Source organism: Pterocles gutturalis, unplaced genomic scaffold (genome assembly GCF_000699245.1).
Source record: "Pterocles gutturalis isolate BGI_N339 unplaced genomic scaffold, ASM69924v1 scaffold21591, whole genome shotgun sequence".
Classification (NCBI taxonomy): Eukaryota; Metazoa; Chordata; class Aves; order Pterocliformes; family Pteroclidae; genus Pterocles; species Pterocles gutturalis.
In genome coordinates this window covers 25,051-33,709 of record NW_010103608.1, presented here as the reverse complement: position 1 = coordinate 33,709, position 8,659 = coordinate 25,051, and positions in this window count along the sequence as shown.

Here is an 8,659-nt window from a genome sequence, read left to right as displayed (position 1 = left end):
TGCTTCAACTTGGGGCTGCAGATGCTCAGTTGAAGCAGAACTGTTCGGGGTGCAGAACTGGTGCCAGCCCAAGCCCCAGCGCTGCTTTGTGGCTCCATCATATCAGCCTTGACAGAGCCCTCCGTCTCCTCGCAGCCTTTATCATACTGAAGCATTCTGACTATTCACAGATTAATTTTCCTTTCAGCACAACTAGGGGACATAGTGCAGAAGCTTTTCCTGTCTCTGTGTATTATTCTTCCCTTCACCTGTATTTTTAACTTCCCATCCAAACCTCCACTGAAATTACCAGGAGAGCTGTACCATTAATTCTGAACATCTTATTTCAGCGTGTCTACTCCCTTAAACAGAGTATACTTAAGCACCTCTAGACCTCGTTTTTTGGTCGCCAGAGACATCCCATCACAATGGCCTCTTACAAGGAAAATGAATAATTAGACCCAGCTATTGTTCCTCGATAAACGCTGTAGGGATGGAACGAACACACCTGCGCCTGAAGCCTGTTCCAGAAGCACAGTTACACGAGCCTGGGAGATGCTCAGAAAACGCAGCGAGAGGTCGGCTTCCCACATCACCCTGCTCCTTGTCAGGCTGCTGACATCCCGATCCCTAGGGACTCCTGACTGTGGAGCACCCCGGAAAAAAAAGCAGTTTGGAAATGCAAAAAATGAACTACTTTGGCCAGTCAGGATTGTGCCTCGTCATCAAACCAAGTCCTTGTCACCTCAAAGTCCTTTCCACCATCAGCAGGTTCTCAAGACCCACAATGGGGCTCCCGGGCCACCTTAACCCCAGGGACAGATCTCAACAGAGCTGTTGTCTGCAGGACAGGCAATATTCTCCTCCTTTTCCAGAAGGAATGAAAACTTTAAGATGATAGATTGTGGAAATGAAACTTCTCGGCACTCTCAGACATACCACGAGCCTACAAACCCCAGGGAACCTGGTGACACCAGACCATGGCTGTTGGAAGTGATGGAATAGGAGAGATCTGCTCAAAATCAATCCGGTCCATCACCGACTCGGGACTGTAGCGCTGAAAATGAAAGAACTCTTCTGATTTGAATTTCACCTCAGTCTTAGCTCCTGGATGCAGCTTTCGGGATGTATCGAGGTCACGGCACTTCTGACACAGACCCTCTGCCACCTTCGTGTTTTCTCTCAATGGAGCTACACTGACCTTTTGCCAACAGAATCCAGCTTTAGCCCCAACAGCAACAAATGACTCCCCAAGCCTTCTAGTTGTAGCGATACCCGCCTTTGCTCCTTCCAAAAGCTACTGCTGGAAGGGAAATCTGATTAGTTTATCACTCACAGCTTGCTTACTCTTTTTTCCTTCTTCTTCTGCATTCTGTTGAAAGATGAAAGTGTTTCCATGCAGCAACAAAACTTCAGTCACTGACATCAACTTTAATTACTGCTCCCAGATAAATTTGCAGGCTAAAGCCAAACTGATTTTTTTTTTTTTCGCCAGGAACCTTTACACTGAGGTTCTAAATCTTCACTTTTTTAAGTGACATTTCCCCAGCTCATCTTTAAAAGAACACAAACCAAATCCTTGCCTGATTTGAGGCGATGTGGCTCCACTGGAGACAAAGCCAAACTGATTTACACTGTACAGGGGATCTGACAATCTAATTTCTCTGCTGTTTTCCTTAACCCATGAAATGTGCCAGAATCATTGCCGTCTCTCCTTAGTCTGAATTCTCTTGGATCTCCATGCCACATTACCTGCAGTCACATCAATGGTAGAAGAGATTCCATAGTCCACAAGGATTTCCAACTGTCACAGCGGAGCAATTCAACTGCTGAGATGGTCTCTGAGAAATTCTTATAAAATTGAGCAGTTATTTAGGCACCTACCCACCCACGACAGATAACTGGTGACAACACCTGTGTCAGTGACTGGAACAGGGCTGCCTCCAGGTACATCCTGGGGACTTCTTGCAAACGGGAAGAGAAAGGAACCCCACGACGTAAAAGGACCCCTAATACCAGGGCTCAGAAAAGCAAGAGCCTGCAAGAGCCCAGCCCACCAGCTGGGCTGGTCAGCACTGCAGGAGACCACACTGCTGGAACGGGCGTGTTTTATTACACCCAAGTACTTACCATAATAGTTTTACTACGGAAATACCATTTGGCTCCAGTCATATCAAAAAAGTCACAAACACGATTATATTTACTCTATTCAGCAGAAAACAAACACTAATTCAACGCAACAGAAGAGCAGCTAATGCAATTGAAGCTCACTAACGCCGCATGGCAAATCCCCCAAAGAAATCTGCTACAGCTTTATTACCATTTCCTCTAAACCCTTCCTGCCTCACTGTGAGTGCTGCCGAGATTGTTTTTTCTCAGTGCAGAGCTAGATGTGTTGATAACAAGAGTGACTGTATTTATTAGGAGATAAATCATGCCCACTCCCATCGCCGCACGCACAGACATCCCCACATCTTTGTCAGTCTAACAAAGCCCTGAAGTCCCATTAAACTTGGACTCTATTGGCAGATGAGGCTGGAAAACCATGGGGCATCTTTTATCATAGAATGGTTTGGGTGGGAAAGGACCTTAAAGATCATTAATAGTTCCAACCTCCAGTAGACCAGGTTGCTCAAAGCCCCATCCAGCCTGGCCTTGGGATGTCCCATCCCCAGAGGGGTTCGAGGCCAGGCTGGATGGGACATCCCTGGAGTTTTCACAACATCCAGCCCAGAAAGTTCTGCAGACTGAGACCAAGAAGTTGAAAGACTATTTGAATTTCAGCCTCACACTTTTCCAGTGCGCCAGTTGCAGAAGTTCCTTCCTTTGGGAACTGACGCACAACTGGGTCACCTCACCCCGGGTTTTAAATACACAAACTCCCTGAGCTGATAATGCCTTCTGCTGCCTGACTTTACAATGTCACATGAATAATGGAAGCTTAAGTGACAACGGGAGTTTAGACTGAAGCTCAACCACATCCGGACCAGACAGAAGTTCACGACTATTTTATTTTCTCCCACGGGCTCTGCCTTTCCAGCCCGGCACTGTCTACAGGAGGTTCTACCTGCAGGTGTGCTTTCGTCAAGCGTTAGGCATTCAGAAAGAAAAGAGGCACATACCCAAGCCTGCTCTGATACCCTTTCAGGCTCTTGAAGAAAAAGTACCTTTAGAAAAGAGGTGGAAAGGATGCAGTCACATGCAAAAGACACTGACCTCCCTGAGGTCCCAAAGGATGCTTATGATGTTTACCAACATATTCAGGATTTTAGGTGTCACCAGCTGCCACCAAACCAGCCCACATGCCATCTCTAAAGACTACTTTCCCATCTTTTTTCAGTTGTTTTTGAAGTTTCTACAAAGGCTTTTCTACAGCGTTGCAAAAGTCACAGAAACTAGGAGAAAACACGATTTGGAAACTGAAGCTCAGATCACTGCCAGTCCCATGAAGCCATGCTAAAATCCCAGCAGTCACGGCTGTGGAAACTACAGCAAAATGCAAAGCAGCCTCGGGAAGAAAGGAACCAGAAACCGCGAGTTCTCTGAAGCAAGGACTTATTTCCTGGCTTCACACTGAACAGAGCGGGATGTGAACGTTACCAGAGTTCCTACGCAAGACTGCAACTTAATGCTGATAATAAATAACGGCACACCAACACCCCAAACGCTGAAATCCAGCTTTACAGGCACTGCACCTCTTGCCTCCCTTTTAAAGCTGAAGGGAACTGATGGGCTGTGTAACAAGGTGAGGTGGTAAAGCCTCCAGAGAAAGGTGTAAGCCAGGTCTAATGGCTCCTGCCTCCGGGCAAAAGTCTGAACTAATCAAGTGACGAATGGCCCCTGGGCGCCAGTTCCACCAGTGCCCCCAGAACAGGACACTGATTGATGGCAGCAGCACCACACAGCTCAGGGAACAGCATGTCCTATTCCCTTTCCTCATCAACTCCGACGAGGCTGAAGGTTTTATTTATTTTTATTTTGATCATATTGAAGTGTACATGAACCCGGAATGATGGCAACATCCCCCCCGGCCAACAGTTACAGCCTACAGAGATTGCTTACACGGTGCTCAGCTCTTCCACTGTACGGTGCCACCTTGGCCCTTAGACCATGAAAAAGTGCTGCCTGGTTACAGAAAGCATCCAGAAAGATGGAACTGGATCCACCACTCGTGTACTTCTGGGTATTTACATAAAACGACTACATTTCCCATCTTTCTTGCAGACAGAACAATTTGAACTATCACCATCAAGACTGTTTTACTTCGTACCTTCCAACTGCAGGAGGGTGACAGTAAGACCGGAATTGCTGTTGAAAAGGGCTTCGTGGAACCATCTGCTTATTTACTCTAGATATTAATGTAGCACGAAGTCCAAAATCAAAGAAAAGCTGCATAATGGCTTTGAGCCCAATCCACAGAAGCCACTTTGTCCTTAAACTCCAGCCTCAAACCTGCTCTAAATTCTTTAAGCAAGAGCCTCCTGTGTCCTCTCTCCAGAGAGCACCAAGCACAGCAGCATCCTGAATCATGGCACAGCTCTTGGGCATCTCTAGCTTCAGCATCACCACCCAAGTGCAAGCAGCTCAAGAGCTAAACCATGGATTCTTACTCAAAGTCCAACCCCAAGAACTCTTCTGCAATACTACCCAGAGCTAAAATATAATTTGACCAAATGATACATTCTATGGCAGCATTTCCATCAGCTTCAGCAGGTTTTGGTCCAGACTGTAGATTTATGTTGCAAGAGTGTTTTACCAGAGACAAAAACGAGGTTTGATTGCTGCTTAGGCAGAGTTGGCCAAGAACAAGGTGGAGCCTGCTCCATCACGTGGATCAGCAGCACCTCATAACCCTGAGTAGACCAGAACCCACCCCTCAGTACACTCAGCACCGCAGGATCACACGCCAAGGCTAGAGAGTACCAACAGCATCCTCAGCCTCCTTCAAAGCAGCACACAACCCTTCTCTCTCTTCAACATCTCTTTGACACTGATTCACCATGGTCATTTACCAGCCTCCCCCATTGCTCAAAAATTACCATGACAGGTGTGGAATAGTTTCTTGTTCTAACCTTCAGCTACTACCAAGAGAAAGTAGTTTCCCTTCCTCCTCGGTACAGCCACGGATGTTTATATAGTGACTGTGTCTGCCTTCATAATCTTTTACATTCATCTCCATGGCAATTTCCTTTTCCAGACCTTGTTAGCTGCCTTTCTGGGAATTTGTTTCCAATCTTATATTTATTCAGAACTGGCATTCCCTCCACATGCGACAGCTGCTGGAAAATTATATATATCCCATTAGCAAACAATACACCAACGTCTGAAAAATCTGTCTGTAAAGCTCAAAGAGGTTTGCCAGAAGTCAGGATTTTTATTTTTTTTTAAACTCTCCAATTTCTGAATACAGACAGATTCTAGATATAAAAGGAAAAGGTTTTTTGATTTTTTTTTTTTTTTTTTTTTTTTAGTGAGAGGTACTTTGGTAGATGGATGAGGTGGACTCTAGGACACCTGCAAAGAAGCTGCTCCCTTTCCATGAACGAAAAAAGTTGCTTCCATTCCCACTTTCCTAAGAGTGCTCTCGTGCCAGAAGTTATGGGGGCAAGAGAGGAAGAAACCCCCCGAGAATCACCTCCAGCGCCATCCAACAGCCGTTTGGGCTGGTCAGACCTGAACTCCCCTCTCCCACCGAACGCCGCAGCATGCACAAACCAAACTCTGCCTCCTCCCTTCTAACAGCAGCACCGAAGGTTTGTCCTTAGACATTACCTCCTGGAATAGCTTACTCCATCACAAAAATTACTTCTGTGCTAAACTAAAGCTGACAAAATTTGAGCTTTAGAAATAATTAACTCTGTATTCGACAGTTGGAAGCGCCTGTGCTCAGAGGAGGAGCTGCGTAAAAATACCTTCCTCTGAAGCACAAAAAAAAATTCAGAACAACAATATCCTTGAAATGAGGCAGTACAAGGAGGTCAAATGAAAGCAGGCGCACTAGCAGTGAGCAGTATTTCAGAGCTCCATCCTACCATCTTCAACACAAAGCGCACGGCAGGCATCTTACAAGAAGGTGTTGTTCTGGCACCTCCGTGTACAGAGCAACTTTGCTACAAAGGATGGAGTGAAGGTGTGCTTGCCTTGCTGGGGGCTCCAGGCAGGAGGAGAGCATCCACTGCCTTGTGGGATGATTGTGTGTTATCTTCTGTCTGAAGTCTGCAGCCAACTTAAAAACCACTGGAGTTAGAAAAGGAGTATCTTCATCTTCCTCCATGGCAAGGGCCATGGTCAACAGCAGCACTGATGGGCAGATGCAACTCCATCCACGTGAGCTGCAGATACAGCATCACTATAACCCACATGCTGAATATTCCAACACAGCCCCCGCCATCCTACGGGAACCCCTTTTGCACCTTCCTATTAAAAGTGGAAATGCCTCTGGCTCCAGTATAAACCATTAATATTTGATGCCAGCAAGGAGGTTACAGGGGCAGCGGGAGAAAAAAAAACCTTAAATTACTCTCCAAGGTCATTCAAGCAGACTTGGTAAATGAGGCCTCCCTGAAGATTCATAAAACTGAAATATACATGTCCTGTATATTAAAACTTCAGAAAAAGAGAGAGAGATCAAATATTATTAAAGCTCTGAGTGAGAGCTATAAAAGGCAGGAAATCCAGCGTTAAGTCAAACACTGGATCAAATTCAAAAGGAGCAGAACGGAGGAGAAAGAGATACAGATAAGGATTGTTTCCAACTGTGAGCATGTTTACCTTATTAGTTTCTGATACTCCTATCCTCTGATCGAGGTGCTTGGGATTGGGCAAAAATTAAACAAAAGCTAGGCACGGTTCCCAGAAACACAGCCTGGGAGCGCTATATCTTCCCAGACAGCCCATCGGTAAATCTCTCTCCTTTACACAGAAGAGGTCAGTATATAATTACCTACAGTACCGAAAGGGGAAGCAGCCAAGGTGACACAAGAGGCTGATGGCCCCGAGCCCAGGTCCCCAAGCCCAGATCTGGGGCTCTTTCCTCATGTGCAATCTGCTTAACAGTCTCGAGGTGCCTGGGGTAAGACTCTGTTCTGGAAAAGTCACATACGCACGCTGATTTATTTGTTCTCTTGTTTCCTGTATAAAATATTTCTGTCCTGAATTTCTCCTAGCTCCAGGACTGCATTCACCCAGAAGCTGGGGGGTGGAGAATGGTTAACGCTGAACATCTCCGGAGCTCCTCGCATCTTACCAGCGCCATCAACGGCATCAGCCCTTTCCAGCCATCTGTGAACCAGCTCAACTCCAGACAGCACCAGGCACGAAGGCTTCTCTCAGCCCAGCTCCTTCAAATCCACCCAAACCCTGTCCGTACACAAAGCACGGCTCCTCCAGACCTCCTCCCTGCCCTTCCCAAGGGCAGCACTGTTGTTGCTGGGTTATGTTAATAAATAAAAGATGGGCAACGAAAAAGATTATCTGTGGAATCTCCTCATTTTTATGTGTGAGCAAAGACTCAGTAATGATGATGTTGAAGAAGCAGTCGTTTGTGCAGAGTGGTCCCCCTGGTAATTTCTGCAGCGAGTACAGGAGTATAACATATAGGGTTATTGCAGGGAAATCTCTCGGAATGAAGCAGATCCTTAACTTGGTTTGACATTGCCATTTTACACCGCGCTGCTTAATGCGAGACCTGCAAAGTCATAAATACTTATTCAGCCAGGATACCAAAGGCCTGTGAGAGGTGCCAGCTACTAGCTAAAGAAAATCGTTCAGTTAGATTCTCATTTTTTGTCCTCATTGCCTCCTCAGACAGAAAAGGAGTTACCTCCTTCCACCATACCGGCAGCTTTGAGATGGCATCCTCTGATAAACTAATGCTCGTGCTTTCCTGCAATCCAGCAGCAGAGACAAGAAAACCCCTTCAGCAGCGTTCAATGAAGCCACGGAAGACATAAGACTTGTTTTCCCCCTTTGCTCACTGATCCTCTTTCCCAAGCCAACACTAACGGCTTCAGCTCCTCCTGTCAAGAGAGACGTTCTGAAGAGGTGCTCGCAATATTCAGTTAGCAATAACTGGAGCAGAAGAGCATAAAACAAGCCTGTCCTTATTCTTTTTTGGTGAAATATTAAAAAAAAAAAAAATCCATTTTCAAGGTGCTGGTGTAAGAAAATAGTTTTCTGTTGAGAGAATTCCAAGCGTTCAATCCAAGAACATAAATCACAGTTTCTGAGGATCAAGTGGCACATTCTCATTAGCAAAGCGAGGGCTCCTGTGTCTGTCTTAACACGCCAGCACACCCAATAACTCAGTAGTAACTACTTCAGAGATTCCCTTGGTGAAAGCCTTCAAAAAAGGAAAATAAACTCATTTTAAATTCCACCCGCCACTGTACTCCCCTCTTCCATCAGCCAGATGTGTCCAGTTGGGTTGAGCAGGTTACCGGTGATGCTGCTGCCTCCTTGGACAGGAGACCACACCTCGCTGGCCGACGCAGAAAGAAAGGAGTGAACGACCCGTGGAACCAATCTGTCCTTCAAAAATCCCAGCACCAGGGTCTCCACTGGGCACCTGCTGATTTCTCTTGATTTCCACTCCCTACGCACCACCTCTACTGATAAACGGGGCATTTGTTCTGGGACTTGTCAACCTACAGGCTTCACATCCAACACCTGGATCTGAAGA